The sequence below is a fragment of the Erythrolamprus reginae genome, chromosome 1 (assembly GCF_031021105.1).
Source record: "Erythrolamprus reginae isolate rEryReg1 chromosome 1, rEryReg1.hap1, whole genome shotgun sequence".
In the NCBI taxonomy this organism is placed as follows: Eukaryota; Metazoa; Chordata; class Lepidosauria; order Squamata; family Dipsadidae; genus Erythrolamprus; species Erythrolamprus reginae.
Window position 1 is genome coordinate 251030510 of NC_091950.1, and position 17473 is coordinate 251047982.

Genomic DNA, 17473 nt, shown 5'->3' on the forward strand with positions numbered 1-17473 from the left:
ATTCAGAATAAAAGAAAGACATACCAATAATAGAAATCCTCTAGACCAGAGGTTGAAGTCCACAGGTCTTAAAGTTACCAAGGTTGAAGACCCCTGCTGTAGATGGCCAATAGAAACCTTTAATCTTTTGCAAAAGCATGGCGGAATAGTATTGTTTTAACCACTGTACAAATTATCAAGGGGAAAGGGAATCCTGGAAACTCCAGGGGCAAGAAGGCAGATGTTTGTTATATGAAACAAGATAGGTTTCCATATTTTATGACAGTGTTGAATTGTGGGAATAACGACAAGGGACAAACTTCAAGGAACACGTCTTTACTAGGCAACTTCTCTGTACAACCAGCAAGTTGCAGTCTGGTAGCTACCCCTTTTATAGGGAGCTGTCAGATGCCTCAACCAATAACATTTGAGCATTCTCAAATGTTGGGCCTGGGTGGAACCATGTATACAGTTAATACATAACACCTCTTCCCTCCTTGACTGAGTATTGCATGCAGCAGGCAGGCGGGACATTTGGGAACCCTCCCTAACCTGCACAGCTCAATTGTTGGCGAGGTAGCAGTCTGACTGGACTGGTCTGTTGCTGCTCTGAGGTCTGAGCTTGGAAACTCCTGGAACTTTTTGGGTGTGGCCCCCTGGGATTTTGGAACCGGTTCATCATGCCATCACCGCTGGCTTCCTAGTGTCTCAAGTAAGTCTTCCAGCTCCATTGGGATTGAGTTAGCTAATGAAGGAGTATAATTATGTTCACTTTGAGGATTTTGCAACTCACCCTTTACATGCCTTCTAAGTTGGTCAATGGGCTATTTCCATTGTCAGCCATTGCTAAGAGTGATTAAGTAGGACATTTGGCTTAGGATTTTCTCAACCTTGCCAGGTAGCCATCGGGACCCCTCGGCATAATTTCATGTGAATACTAGGGCTCCTATGGTGAAGGAACTGGTTTGATCTGGCTTGGTGATTTCTTTTGGAGCGTAATTTGAGTGCAGGCAGTCTAAGACTGAGCGGAGCCTATGGCCCATGTGTAATTTGGCTGGGCTGGTTGCACAAGGGGTAATTCAGCTGACCTGCGGCCAGTGGTTGAGCAAGGGGTAATATGCTGGAACAGTAAGAATTTATCCACCCTGGTCTGCCAACCTCCATGGCCCAGCTTTCCTAAAGCTTTCTGGGCTGATCTTACAAAACATTCTGCAAGGCCATTTGTCGAAGGGTGGAATGGTAAGCAAAGGGCATAGCAGATCCCCAAGTCTGCTAAGAACTCCTCAAATAGTGTAGTGGTAAACTGAGGCCCATTCATCTTTGGCTTCAGCTTTGGAGGCAGTGAATTTGTGATTCAGATGCTTTATTCAACAATTATGCTGCCCTGGCATCGTTCAGGGTGGTGGCCAGGGTCAGATTTGTTCTTGCCAGAAGCCAGCTCTGGAGGCAAATGTTTTGTACACCGCATATGAGTTGGTTGAGTGAAATGACCCACACCTTAATGGAGGGCAGCGGTGTATTGGTTTATTGTTTCATCCTCCTGCAGCATTTGCTGTCGGTATTCATAGCGCTGGACTACTTTTGATGGAATGGGACCGTAATGGATTTTTAAGGTTGCTTGCAGGACTTGCCATGGTACGGATTGTACCAGGGTTGGGTCTGACAGGGCCTCTGCTGTGTCGAACATATTGTGGCAGTGACTTAAGAAAAGTGCTCTTTTCCGGTTATCTATCAGATCCAAAAGATCATTAGCTTCCAAGAAGCAATCAAATCTCATCATATACATCTCCCGCTTCTCTTTCAACGAGTTGAATGGTGCTGGCGGGTGAAAGGCAGACATGCTCAGCGAGTTGTCAGTAGCATCTCCCAAAAACCACCTGATTGGTTGCAGTGCCTAAGTTCCAGTCGTCTTCATTCTCCAGCTCCCAAGCCCTTGTCGCAATTGTGGAGTTGTGGGAATAACGACAGGAGACAGACTTCAAGGAACACTTCTTTCCTAGGCAACTTCTCTGTACAACCAGCAAAATGCAGTCTGACAACTAGCGCTTTTATAGGAAGCTGTCAGATGCTTCAGCCAATAGCGTTTGACCAACAAGGCCAGTGCAAGTGATCCTGAATTATAATGCAAAAAGAGAGAGGTGTCAGCTTTCATGTTTGCTCTTCCAGCCTAATTAAGGAACTTAAACAGGTTTAATTCTGACTACTTATCTCGGAAAAGTACTTTGAAAACTGCACCTGAGTCAACGGAGAGGGGCGGCATACAAATCTAATAAATTGAATTGAAATTAAAATTGAATTCTCCCACTCAAACGATGGACCTGGGTGGAACCATGTATACAGTTAATACATAACACGGAAGAATACAGAACCTGGAAGCATTCTGGTAAAGTATTGCTATTAATGTGTAAACAGTAGATCTAATCCATCAGTGAGCAAGCTGATGCACTTTGGATCAGGTGCAGTTTTCAAAGTACTTTTCAAAAGAAGCCCTGTGTGGTGTGCATTGCAGTAACCCAACTGGAAGAGGGCAAGGGTATAAGTTGCTCTTGCCAAGGCCTCCAAGAGATAAGTAGTCAGAATTAAACCTGTTTAAGTTCCTTAATTAGGCTGGAAGAGCAAACATGAAAGCTGACACCTCTCAGATTTTTTTGCATTATAATTCAGGATCACTTGCACTGGCCTTGATGGACGAATCTACTGTAGTTTGAATCAAAATCCAAAACCTTTGGAAAGGAACCAAATTACCCATCATTGGATTTGATTTTGCATTTTTGGTACCTTCTCCTCCCTTCCTCCCTGCATACTCTAGATCAGTGTTTCCCAACCTTAGCAACTTGAGGATATTTGGACTTCAACTTCAGAGTTGAAGTCCAGATATCTTCAAGTTGCCAAGGTTGGGAAACACTGCTCTAGATCAGTGATTTTCAACCTTGTTTGAGCCGCGGCACATTTTTTACATTTACAAGATCCTGGGGCACACCACTAACCAAAATGACACAAAATGACATTCCAACATGGTACATGTTATACATATAGTTAATAATATAGTTTCGAAATGTATTTATACTCACTTAGTGTGAAACCTGGGCCTGTTTCGATGAACACAAAAGGGCAGGAATGGTAGAAAGATTCACACGAAGGTCTTCCTCAACAGTTCTCAGTCTCTCTCTGTTTTTAGTTTTTATCCCAGTCAAGTTTGAGAAGCTCAGCTCACATAGATATGTGGTTGAAAACGGGAGCAATCTTTGTTGGCCATAATGGGGAACTCCTTGGCAACAGATAACCAAAAACTGTCCAAAGGAAGATCAGCAAACTTTAGCTTTAAACCGCGATTAGAAATCAGGACCAAGGGGAGGAGTAGCAGCTTCAACTACTCGCCACGGCCATACAATGACAAGTGCGTGGCAGCCCGAGCGGGGACCTTCCTGGGTGTGGATGAGAGGCGGCCTGCTATTGGTTCATCGCTAGTGGTCGGGATGAATCCTAGAAGGTGATTGGTCAGTGAGCGTTCCCTGTGACTCTTCCTGTTACTGATAGCTGGAGGGATTGAGAGGGGAATGTTTATGTTCGGATGGAGATGGCTGGCAGCGGGCTGGATAAGTGGCCTACACGGGCCATAGTTTGGGGACCCATGTTTAATTTCCCCACGGCACACCTGATCATGTCTCACAGCACACTAGTGTGCCGCGAAACACTGGTTGAAAAACACTGCTCTAGATGCAGAATACAGAATAACAGGATTGGAAAGTATCTTGGACATCTTCTAGTCCAACTCCCTGTCCAAGCAGAAGACTCTATACCCGTAATGGCGAACCTATATTTGAGGGCATGCAAGGTGTTGCCCTATGTCAGCTCCAACACTCATGTTTGCGCTGGTCAGCTGATTTTTGGCCTGCCGGAGAGTGGAGGGGAGCAGTTTTCACCTTGTCCTGAAACCTGGGGAAGGTGAAAAATGGCACAACGAGCCTATCAAAAGTTCAGAAACGAACATCCAGTAGGCCCATTGGGCCTCTTATTCACTGTCCATAGCCTCTGGAGGACTCATTGAGGGGTGCATGCCTGTGTGGTGTGGAGTTGTGCATGCATGCGTGGGTGGAGGGCATTGCATTATGGGTGTGGGCACAAAGGTGTGCACTATCATGGTCTCATGCACCTTTTTGTTACCTGAGTCAAAAAAAGATTCCCCATCACTGCTCTATACCATTCCAAACAAATTGCTGTCCAATCTCTTCTTAAGAACCTCCAATGTTGGGGCACCCACAATCTCTGGAAGAAGAACTCTTCCCGAGTCCAGCATTAGAATTTAAATAATTAGTCCAAATAAATTTTCTGATCTAAAAGGCATAGACAAATTTATTATTCTGGGATCACCTGCAGCAAAGAAGTGGCAGTCCTTTTCAGAATTTAATTTAATTTTACAGTCCATATTTTTTAGAGAGACATGGGACTTGACTATGGGGGATCATATTCTATTGTAATTTCAATATATATTAGCTAAGAAATCCCCAGTAGTAATAGTTTCTATCCCCTCCCAATTTTTACTTTCTATTTTTCTTTTAAAGTCTCTTATTTCTAAATATCTTAGTTTTCAATTTCTTTTATTTTGAATGTGTTTCAGTTAAATGAATATTCTTTTCTTTTTCTTTAAATATTGGGTTGTTAACTGCAGTTTTTCTATTTGTATCATCTTTAGTCATTTTGTAGAATGTAAAATGTTGTAGAATGTAAAAATTAAAGTTAATTAATTTTATTATGAGTTTATATTGCCTGCATGAGAAAGATCTTCACTCTGGATCAGAAGAACAAGTACGGTATATATCAAATATATATTAATAGAAATTCAAAATATGTGTGAGATATTCATCCTAACATGGAAATTCAAAATAGGTGTGAGATATCCATCCTAACATGGATTAGGAATCTCTAAAATTTGTGGCAAAATGAGAAGTGACTGAGCCAGAAGGATATTTTTAATACTTGTGATTAAATATTTGATTAACAAGACAGGATTTGTTACTATGGCTCCGCTAAACATTCCATGATGTTCTCCATAAGTGTATTAAATATGTTTTTAATTTCTCTGTGGATTAGATAACTATGACTAGAAAGTTTAATCAAGCTTAGATTCTTTTTTACATTAACGCTACTCCAACTAAATTTAATTTCTGTATATGGAAAGTGTTAATAAAATGATATTCTGAAGTTTAGTTTGATGGCCCTACAGCAGTTAACCCTTCACAGCATGGTGTGTATGGTGTGCATTAAACTTCACATCCTATTTGATTATTTTTTAAGTATTTTATTCTTAAGTGATTTATTATGTGGAGGTGAGATTTGAGCCTTGAAGAAGAAACATTAAATTGACTGCAGTGGGAATTGGGCACTTAAGTGTGTATGATAAAACAATCAGGGATAGAGTCAAGAATGAAGGGATGATGAATGAATGTAGAACCAGTACAACAATGTAGTAAATACCTTGAGAATAAGGAAGAGGAATAATGAGTGAAGCAGAAAGCAATTATATGAGGAGGAATAAAGTAAGGGAAAGAAAAATTTAAGGAGGTTGTGACTGGAGAAGTTGATGAAATCTAAAAGAATAGAAAAAAATTAAAGAACAAAAATCAATTATAAAATGCTACATGGATGGGATTAGAAGCAAGATGAATCGCAAGAACTGAAAGATATGAAAAGATATATTGAATAGTATGGCTGTAAACTAGATTCAGTTGGTTGTCATGTTCTTTCCTATGTTTTTAATTTCTTTGGCTGCTGCTTATTATTCTGTTTATGTAATTTTTATAATTTCACTCATCCTAAAAAGAAGTAAACACATCTAAACATGATACCTTTATGCTGAAAAGACAATTCCATCCTGGATTTATGATCTTGGGAGGATGGATATATTTACTCTCTATTTATGAGAGTAAATACTTCAGCATGATGGAAAGACTAGTAATAATATTTCATATGGTCAGGATTTAATGTTGTTTATTAAAAAGCTAAGCTCTTCTCATATAATAAAATATTTTCCTCCTTTTAGTTTCTTTTTATTTTTTTCCACAATTTCTTATTTTATATAGTAAAGTAAAATGACCTATCACTAGTGATGGGCGAACCCAACGAAATTCGGGTTCGGTGGATTCAGGTAGACTTTACAAAAAATTTGGGTGACGTCACCGAACCCAAACCCTGAACACTCCATGACGTCGAAATTGTGGGGTTTCCCAGCTCCTTTTAGGGAAAGGACCTCCCTTTACTTGCTTTGGAGAGAGGCTGGAAACATAGTTAATTCCATAGTGTAATGGTCAGCTCTCTCGACTTTGAATCTAGCAATTGGGGTTCAAATCTTGGTGGAACCACCTTTTTTTTTTAAAAAAAATAATATTTATTTATTTATTAGTAGTATTAGTATTAGTATTAGTATTATTAGTATTATTATTATCATCATCATTATTCCAGCCTCTCTTTTAAGCAAGTAAAGGGAGGTCAGGAAGAAGTATACGTGACGTCAAAACTCCGCCCCCGGAATTCCATCGTGGGGTTTCCCAGCTCCTTTTGCTTGCAGCAGCAAAAGGAGGTGGGGAATGCCACGATGGGATTCCCCACTCTCCTCCCGGGCGTCGTCGTTTCGCATTGTTTGAGGGAACCTCGAACCCGAACCCCGAACTTCGGCACGGATTAAAAAAAAAATTCAGGTTCGGGTCCGGCATACCGAACATCACAAAATTGGATACGGACCCGAATTGTGCGAGTTCGGTTTACCCAACACTACCTATCACATTTGGAATGCAAAACTTTAGATGTTTACAAGGTGTCAACAAAATGATAGTAATATCCTCTGGGGGTCCTTGGTATTCTTTGAGTTCAGCTGTGTCCTTTCAGATATTTAATTGTACTACTATGAAGATACAGAAGGTGCCCCCGTGAACTTCTCTATTGATGTAGGGAGCAACAAGGGAAGCCTTCAAGAACAGCGCTTTGAGAGCACATCAGATGCCTCAAAGCAGATATTCTCAATAGAAATAATATCTTCCACCTTTTCTAAGGGACAGGTTTTGTTACATCTGAGGGCATGAGGCAAGGGTAGGTGTCAAACTGATGAAAGCAGAGTTGTGGCAGTGCTCTGCAAGATCCATCCTTTGGTACATCTGGCGCACCCTCAGAGATATGTATGAAAGGGCTGAAGCTTTCAGCAAATGCTGTTGTGCTGCTTTCAAGATTCTGTGGAAAATCCTGTGGCTGCCAATGGACGGGCTTTGGCGGAGAGGCTTTGGGAGCCCTCAGAATGCCACTTAGCAGTTTGAAAGTCATGATTCATTTTAAAGTAAGCAAGTAATTGCATTAATATTGATCAATGTTGTTTTGAACAAGTGCCTTGCTTTGGTCATCACATTGTCCTAAGCAATTTTGGTTTTTGAAGTAGTTTTTAAGTTATTTTAAATGGTAGAAGGAAATGGGGGACAGGGTTGGGGTTGGGTGGTTTTGGGTTTTTTTAGTAATACATTCATTCAGCAACTAATTTCCTGGATGATACCCTAAACAACAACAAAAAAGATTGTCTTGATGTGTAGGTAAGCCTCAACTTATGACTAGAATTGAACCCAGAATTCCTGTTGTTAAGTGAGACGTTTGTTAAGTGACCTAGGCCCCATTTTACAAGTTTTCTTGCCACATTTGTTAACTGAATCAATGCAGATGTTAATTTAATAACACTGTTGGTTGATGCCAACACTGTTGGTGTTGATGTGCAAAGCTCAGAGCTTATGCGTCTGGAGGGAGTCTCACCTGCACTGCTTATGAGCAGACCATATTTCAGGAGTAGCCAACACCTAGGCAGACTGGTTGAGCAGAAGAACGCCCAACCAGTCTGAATGGCAACTATACCTAGTTCTTTTTTGACAAGATTATAGACAGATTTGGCCACAAATCTGGACTTATTCGCCAGTCCACAGAATATACAACTTCCACAATTCTTCTCCCAGATGGGACCAATGAACTACGAATTCCTTGGCTGGTAGAATTGTTGTATGCCTTCCCTCTGACCACTCTGATTCCATGGTGTTAAATATGTGCATATTAAGTAAGGAAAAGGGTACCCAAGGTACTATATTTACATGTTGTGTTCTGATTGGCTGTTGGTTTCTGGCGGGAGACGTGTTGCTGTGTCAACATAGATTCTGTTGCTGGGGGAAAGCCTATATAAGTTAGAGACGCGCCACTTTCCCTCAGAATCTTTTCGCGTCTTTGACAGCCGAATTGCCCTTGCCTGCTTATTGCTGCCTGCCAATAAAAGACTGCTAATTTTAACAGTCCCTGCTTCTGATAGTTCATTTCACATGGGTCATCCGGAAGATCATGGAGGAGGAAGCAGACGTGATCTTGGTAGCTTCTCATTGGCCAAAGTAGCCATGGTTCACAGACCAACTGACCTTGTCTGGAGAATTCCCCCTCATGAGATTTCCCTTCACCAAGGAGCCGTACAGCATTCAGATCCACAATGGCTCAAGCTAGCCGTGTGGCAATTGAGCAGGAAATGCTCAGGAGAGGACACTATTCAGGGGATGTGATTAATACTATCTTGGCCTCTGTTCTGCCTGACTGGCTCAGCAATGCGTAATAGTCCAAGGAAAAGAAATCAAACACACACATGCTCTGCTAATCAGCAAACTTGTATTAGATAAACAAAAATAGCTTACTCAAAAAACAGTCCTTAATGTCTGAAAACAATGCAAGGCTTACTTCACCCTTATACAAAAACACAGGAAAAAACAAACAAAGACAACCTGGAATGAGCAAAGACGTTTCAGGAGTCCTTTTGAATCTTTGAAGCAAACAGCAATTCCCAGAGTTTTCACCTCCCACTTGTCTGAAAAAGCTGGGTTGAAAACTCCAACGGCACAGAAACTTCAAAGCAGGAACCACAAAACAACACAGATAAACAGCCACAGTTTGCCTTGGCCCTTGTTCCCTTTTATCCCTTTAGCCCTCATTAAGGGAACCACACCCAGCCCAGGTGCTCCTATAATGACTTATAATACTTCTGAAAGCAATCTCTTCTTTGCATAGCTCTTCGGCTACATAGATCAATATATTGATCTGCAGAAGAACTCAGGGAGGAAAGACTGCCTGAGGAACTGCAGGCCAAATTCCCTGGGCTGTCTGCTGAATCCTGCGTCCCAGTGGCCTCGTCCTCCTGGCTGTCTGCCACATCTTCCTGGCTGTCTGCCACATCTTCCTGGCTGTCAGCCAGGCTTTCACATTCACTTTGTGCTGCGTCTCTCCCATCTGTGGGAGCAATGGCTGGCCCAGGCCGAAACACAACAGTCTCCAGAGGGCCATTGATGACCAGAATATATGAGGCTACCTGGAGGTCCTTTAGTTGTTGATATGCCATTCAGACCTTGTTACCTACCACTGTGACAGTACCAGTAGACAGTACTTTCTTACCTGTAGAAAGTTTTGGACTTTCTGCAGATGGGTTTGGTCAAAGGGCTATCCACCAGTATCCTTCGTAGACAGGTGGCCGCCTTAGCCACTGTCCTTCAGCGACGGGGAATCACTCCTCTCGTGTCAGTCAAGAGTGCATGATTTTTGGAAAGGTGTTTTCAACTTGTGACCACCACCCCTGTTCACAGGTACCCAACCTGGGACCTGTCAGTTGTACTGCATCTGACGACGTTGCCGTTTGATCCTCTCCATTGTGATAGTATTAGACTGTAAGCTTGTAGACAGTTTAACAACACAGTATATTCTATCTCCAAAAGCAAGATGATATAGAAACAGATATCTTTAAACACAGGAAAATTAGGATTTATAAAGTCTTCCGAAAAGGAAACTCATATGCCTTTTATGAAATGAGGTTCTTTATTAAATTTGTATGCCACCCAACTCCCAATATCTCTGGTAACTTACAAGAAAAAGGATATAAAAAACAAACAAAAATAAACGATAAATTATAACAAAGATGATAAAAACTGGACAGGGAGGAGGAAAAGGAAGGAGGAAGAATGGAAAGGAAAAGAGAAGGAAAGAGAAAGAAAAAACAAATGCAAAGGCCAACAAGAGGAGCCAAGGCTACAAGTCATTTTGAAACACCAGCAGGCTGGCAGCCATCTGGATCCCAATGGGAACCTTATTCCAGAAGGCAGGCCTTGATGCAGAGATGGCACACTTCCCTGATTCTGGAAGGAAATGCATCAGCCCTGACAGATTGAATTGGCTGGGCAAATACGATGGTATCTATATTTCTTTGGTGGGACATAAAGGTGCTACCAGGTAAATGCAAGCTTGTGTCCTACTCAGCTCTTGTTAGGTATATGGGCTGAGTCACACTGATTTTTTTGGACACTAGAAAAGTGGGTGGCTAGTATTTTTTTTTTGGGGGGGGGGGAGATTTTGCTATTCTCCAATTTAGTCTACACTCAACTTTGCTTAGATTTTCCAAGAATCACTCAACTTTGCTTAGATTTTCTGACAAGGTAATGACAGTGCTGAAAGATAACAGGTATTTAAATCCACCTGAGTGCTGATGAGCTCTTGGTCTAATTTACACAACCCAACAAGAGCCCAGCAAATACAGAAATACCTCTTCAAGCTTTTCCCCCTCCTTTCAGTGCATTTTGCCATTTTACTGTACAATTTCTATAAGCTGGTAGGCAGAATCTATGTTGATAATGGATCAGCAAAAAAAATCTATATGCTGATTTACAATAACCCAATAATTTTTCCCTCTGTGTTGGGAAAGAAAAACACCACAGGTATCAGGCAAAAGCAATTATCGCATAGTTATGGTGATTTTACAAGTTTTCCTGAGTATAGATGGTAGTTCTGATTAAAAAAAACCCAACTATTAGAGTGCTCTTGAAGGAGGTTTGTTCCTGCAGTGCCAAATAGTACTTTAGCCCCAATTAACTCTCATTATTTCTTGATTTGGTCTCCAGGGAGGACTGTTCCTACAGTGACGAACACTCAATACCAGTTACAAATATATTATATTGCTGGATTTACTCCTTTAAGAGTTTAAGAGTAGCAGGTATGCAGGGTGGGGAAATAGGAGAAGAAATACATGAATAAAACCAAGTTTGTAAAGCCTCGATATGTACTGTATATTTATTTATCAAATTTATGTAGTTGTCTATCTCATCAAAAGGGACTCTGGGCAGCACACAGCAATCCTCACTGACAAATAAATAGTATAGAAAACAAATATGCAAAATCCTTAGGTGAAGTGAGAAGTTGTGCAAGGCTCCTCCTAACCACGATTGCAACCAAAGATGGCCATGTCCTGGGACCCTAAAGCCCCCATATCCAGAGGCACTTAATCTTGAAAGAGTTCATCTAAAACCTGTTGTTTCCCACCCAGAACCTTGGCCTCCAGACACCAGGACTTAAATTCATGGCATCACTTATGTAATTAAGTAGCAGCAGCAGCAGCAAACTGGTGATACCTCAACCTATGGCAGAATGGGGTTCCTATCGGTTCAGACCAATTCTATAGAACCAGTAATAACTTGGCCTGGGTCGCTGGAACTGGCAGCGGCCCAAGCCTGCCACACCCTCGAGCTGGTTCTCTCGGCACCATAGGTGCCACCATCTTGTTTTTTGCTTCTGTGCATGTGCAGAAGCTTTGTTTAGCAAATCAGCAGTAAAGAAATCCAGAACCCACCCCAGTCATCCATAGCTGTACTGAGGTTTCCTTTCTTACCTAGGTGCATTTGTTTGCTTCTCAGCTACTCCATCATGAGTGGGGCCCATTCAGTTCCTATTGGTCACTTTAGATGGATTCAGGCCAGGCCATTCTGCCTCAATCTTTAGGTGCTATTCTCCATAGCTCTTCTGGTGTGGGCATCAGCAGGGCAAGAGACATTGCTTTGAAAGAGGAATCACTTATTAACAACTCTGTGGAAATAAATGATCATCTATCAGGCAGAATAGTTTTAATTACAATAAAGGAGGACAAGGATTTTTGAACGAGCAGTAAATCCATGTTGAATAATAATAATAATAATAATAATAATAATAATAATAATAATAATAATAATAATATAATTTATTAGATTTGTATGCCACCCCTCTCCAAGGACTCGGAGTGGCTCACAACAACAATACACCATATACAAATCTAATGTTAAAAAACAATTTAAAACCCTTGTTATAAAAAGAAAAACAATCACACAACCTAACAGACCATACATAAAACCATAATAGCTAAGACTGTATCAGTTTCCCCATGCCTGGCGACATAGGTGGGTCTTCAGGAGCTTTCAAAAGGCAAGGAGGGTGGGGGCAATCCTAATTCCTGGGGGGAGTTGATTCCAGAGGTCCGGAGCCGCCACAGAGAAGGCTCTTCCCCTGGGTCCCGCCAGACGGCATTGTTTAGTTGACGGGACCTGGAGAAGGCCAAATCTGTGGGACCTAATCGGGTGCTGGGATTCGTGCGGCAGAAGACGGTCCCGAAGATATTCTGGTCCGATGCCATGCAGGGCTTTATAGGTCATAACCAACACTTGGAATTGTGACCGGAAACTGATTGGCCGCCAGTGCAAGCTGCAGAGTGTTGACGAGACATGGGCATATCTGGGAAAGCCCATGATTGCTCTCGTGGCCACATTCTGCACGATCTGAAGTTCCCCATGTAGAGAGAGTTGCAGTAGTCGAATCTCGAGGTGATGAGGGTATGAGTGACTGTGAGCAGTGACTCCCTGTCCAAATGACCTAGCAAGCATTGCTGGGTGCAGGAAAGGAATTTCCTTCCCGCCATCACACATATTCCAGAAATAAGGGATTCAAACTAAAGTCTCTAGGTCAATCTAGGAAAGGTGGCAACCCTACATTTGGACCTGTGAATATCCTTTTTTAAGCGTTCAGGAAAGAAAGAGAAAATGTATAGCTTTGCTTTGTTTGAACTTTTAACCTAAAACAGCAGGAAAGCATATTTTCAAAGCTGTTATAGCTAGTATATCTGATCATAATTATACAGTGAGCTAAAGGTCCATCAGTTGTAGCATTACATTTCCCCTCAAATATTTCAGCCTCAAAATAAATCTCATTTCCAAGGCCTATCAAAACTCCCAGCCAGCATTTTTAGGGCAATAATTTTAAATGCTTAGTGGGGGGAAACATTTCTCAATGTTATAGATACTTTAAAAAACCCACACAAAAAAAACAAAACAAAAAAACCTCAGCCCATCCTTGCAAAATGCTTTAATGTCCTAGATTTGCTTCTTTTTTTTTTACTCTTTCTATTGTGTTTGTCCTTCCATGAATTGTGTTGCAAGCTTGCTACAAACTAGGAAAAAGTGAAATTGAGAGATATCAGTTATTTGTTCAAAGCTATAAAATCTGCTTAGGTCAGGGAGTTTGGCTGTCAAAATAATTACGTTATGGTCTACAAAAAGAACAACTGAGTTAACAAAAACGTTCATCTGCTGCAGCATATCAAACTTCCAGTGGTGGATAGCGCTCTCTCCCTCTCTCTCTCTTTCTCCTCTTCTCTCTCTCTCTCCTTCCCTCCCCTCCCTCTTTGTTTCTCTCTCTCTCTCTCTCACACACACACGCACACACACACACACACACAGATACAGAGCCCTGCACTTAAAATAGGTCTAGACATTAACAGTAAAGACAAGTGAATGGGAGAAGGCAAGTGAATTGCATAAGGACTCTTGCCTTGGCCAGGGGGTTTGACTAGAAGACCTCTAAAGTCCCTTCAACTTTATTTATTTATTGATTGATTGATTGATTGATTGATTGATTGGATTTATATGCCGCCCCTCTCCGAAGACTCGGGGCGGCTAACAGCAATCATAAAACAGCGTGCAATAATAATCCAATATTAATAACCGATTAAAAACCCATTAATATAAAAAACCAATCATACATACAGACATACCATGCATAAAATTGTAAAGGCCTAGGGGGAAAGGGAATCTCAATTCCCCCATGCCTAGCGGCAGAGGTGGGTTTTTAGTAGCTTACGAAAGGCAAGGAGGGTGGGGGCAGGGCAATTCTAATCTCAGGGGGGAGTTGGTTCCAGAGGGCCGGGGCCGCCACAGAGAAGGCTCTTCCCCTGGGTCCCATCAAGCGGCATTGTTTAGTTGATGGGACCCAGAGAAGACCCACTCTGTGGGACCTAACTGGTCGCTGGGATTCATGCAGCAGAAGGCGGTCCCTGAGATAATCTGGTCCGGTGCCATGAAGGGCTTTGTGATTCTATCGGAAACCTTGTTCCTGAAATCCTTTTTCTATCTAGAGAAATTCTTTTGGGTACTTGAGGTGACTATTTTGCTTAACCACAACCAATGGTAGCCCATTTGAGGGGCTGGATTGGCCAGACATTCACATTTGTAGTTTAAATTCTACTGCTGCTTTTGTACGCATTCCACCTATCTTCTTTTTAGTGTATTTAGCAACTATCAGCCGGCCTTTTGCAGCTTCATTTCAACCAACCAACCAACAAACCAGAATAGAGCTGGAAGAAACCTTGAAGGTCTTCGAGTCCAACCCCCTGCTCAAGCAGGAGACCCAATACCAGTGATGGCAAACCCTTTCCCCCTCGGATGCCGAAAGAGCTGCACGTGCGCTATCACATATTCATGAGTGCCCACACCCAAAATTCAATGCCTGGGAGGCTGAAAACAGCTTCCCCTGCCTCCTGGAGACCCTCTGGAGGCTGGAAACGGCCTGTTTTCCAACTTCTGGTGGGCCCAGTAGGCTTGTGTTTTGCCCTCCCCAGGCTCCAAAGGCTTCCCTGGAGCTGGGGGAAGATAAAAACGCCCTCCCCACCCCCCGGAGGCTCTTTGGAAGCCAAAAACACCCTCCCAGAGCCTCTGTGCAAGCCAAAAATCAGCTGGCTGGCACACACATGCATGTTGGAGCTGAGCTAGGGCAACAGCTTGCGTGCCAGCCGAAATGGCTCCGTGTGCCACCTGTGGCACCCATGCCATAGGGTTGCCATCTCTGCCCTATACCATTTTATATATGAAATGGGACGATGTGATACCATGAATGTTCGGTGAAGCCTGAGCAAATGACCTTGGGAAAATGTTTCTTTAAGTGGATTGGTTAGGCAATGGAAGTGGTTAATGTTTTCTTTGTGACCTCATTCTTAGACATAGAAAAACTGAGTATGTTGGGAAAGGCTGATCTTCGGTGTGGTGAGTTTTTCATCAAAAGGACCGAAGGCTTGGTGACTTGGGAAAAGGGGGGGGGGGAATGCCTTTTTTGAGAGGTTATTATGCTCTAAAGCAGGTCAAGCCGGGGACTGCGTTCTCAGCTCCTTTGCTGTTTGGGAGCAGTAAGGGGGTACCTTTTTCAAAGTCCAGACGGACATGTGCCATAGCATATTTGCTCCACCTCTCTGGCTGTGGAGCTGTGGAGGGGGAGGCCTTGAATCCTCTTTCCTCTGAGGGGATTGATGATAATAGCATGACTCAGCTCTTCCGCCCCAAGAATTCCAAATGTGCATTACCTCATCAAGTGCACCCAGGCTTCGGCCTGTGAGGAACAGGAAATGTTGAATCATCCGATTCACAGAGCTCTTTTGTTGACAGTAGAAAGTGTTAATGGGAGTGGATTTCGGTTGCCTTTTGTTCCTCCCTCCCCTTTCCCTTTCTAATAAGCTTCAGTCGAGTTGGGCTTTTAAAAGTCTTATTTGTGGGATGCATGCAGATGATTGTGAATGTACGCGCTCCTTCTTATGAAAAAAATCATTCAAACACGCTAGCATTGATGTGTCCAGTACTCTTATGCTACATCTTAAGTGTCCTTTGCTGGTTCTCACTGGCTACTAAAGTAAGGAATGTCTGCTTTAGCTCTTTGTTTCAGCTGGATTTTCATTGCTTTTCCTGCCACACAAGAAATATCCGTCACGTAACAGCTGCAGCCAACTAGCCGTAATGTAGTGCAAATAAATGCTTAAATGGACAAATCATTGGGAGGTTAGATTTATTGCAGATAGAGCTGGCATTCCAGAGCATGAGCTTGATCCCAATGTAGCTGGATATCTGCATCTGGATATCTGGCCGGTGTGTTGAAATTGGGGCCCTCAAGCAGAAATTTGCAATCTCTCTTTCTTTAGAACAAGTTCATGTCCCATCTCCCACCATATTTACTTCTGTCATTGCTGTTACCCTTGGATCAACTTCCAACCTTTTCAGCTGCCCCATGCCAGATGATAACAACCAATCAAAAGTCAACTAGAAATGTGATATATAAAGCCCCACATGACATCAGATCAGAATACCTATGGAACCGTCTTCTGCCGCATGAATCCCAGTGGCCGATTAGGTCCCACAGAGTCAGCCTTCTCTGAGTCCCATCGACTAAACAATGTCATCTGGCGGGACCTAGGGGAAGAGCCTTCTCTGTGGCAGCCCCGGCCCTCTGGAATCAACTCCCCCCTGAGATTCGAATTGCCCCCACCCTCCTTGCCTTCCATAACATGTTGAAGACTCATCTATACTGCCAGGCATGGGGGATTAATTTCTCCCCTCACCTTTCCTGACTCAACGTATGAGATTGATTGTTTTAGAATTGTTAGTTTTTAATAATAATGGGTTTTTTTAATATAGTTTATATTGGATTTGTATTCTATTGTATTTATTGTTGTGAACCGCTCTGAGTCCTCGGAGAGGGGCGCCGTACAAATCTAATTAATAATAATAATAATAATAATAATAATAATAATAATAATAATAATAATCTTAACTAAACCCACATTGTTTCCCCATCGTTCTCACAACTCTAGCATAAGTTGTGTTTTTAGTTGAAAAACTAAGTGCTTGTTTCCTGGGAACGGGATTGCAATGAATATAGCAATAGCACTTAGACTTATATAACACTTCACAATGCTTTACAGCCAAATGAAGGGCTACCAAAAGTTTTACTACCACACTGTGGGCATGGCTTGTGCATTTTCATTCAACATATTTGACTGCAAATTGGATGCTCTGGGGTGGAGCTCCATTTCCGCTACCCCACTGCGTCCCCCCCCGTCTGGGCAGCAGCCCACCCCTGTTTTCAGCTCCCTGTAAGCGGTATACAGAGTCAGCCCCCAACAGTCTGAGTCCTCATATTCTATGACTTACCTTTCAGTAAATTTGGGTTTGTAAATTCAAGCATTGTGTTCTCTGTTTTCCTTTATCTTGATTCAAAAAAGCATGTGTAGAAATTGCAGACTTAAGTACGATGTAGTTCATATGTGCCAACTCAGACTTAATTTACATTGTAAAATCTTAAAATAAGTAAGTCTGGCTCCTTGACAGAGTTATGTTTATCTGTATTTCGGTAGGATATTATGTTTTCCATCCTTTTTTTTTTTTGACTGCCTGGTCAAAATAGTAACAAAGAGTAGAGCACAGATAAGTACAGAAGCACAGAAATGACTGAAAAGCAACATCTGTGCTTGTCCTATCCCTTTCAGATCTGTAGACATTGCACAGACCCTGGCCAGGTTTCAAAGGACAGTGCAACTAACTCTGAAAGTCCATTGACA

At 42.3% G+C, this 17473-nt stretch overlaps 1 protein-coding gene across 3 annotated transcripts in view; it reads left to right on the forward strand.

The window, feature by feature from the left end:
- Nucleotides 1–17473, forward strand: part of HS1BP3 (HCLS1 binding protein 3) — a 58270-nt gene that overhangs the window by 15285 nt on the left and 25512 nt on the right. The gene's annotated exons all lie outside the window — the stretch shown is intronic.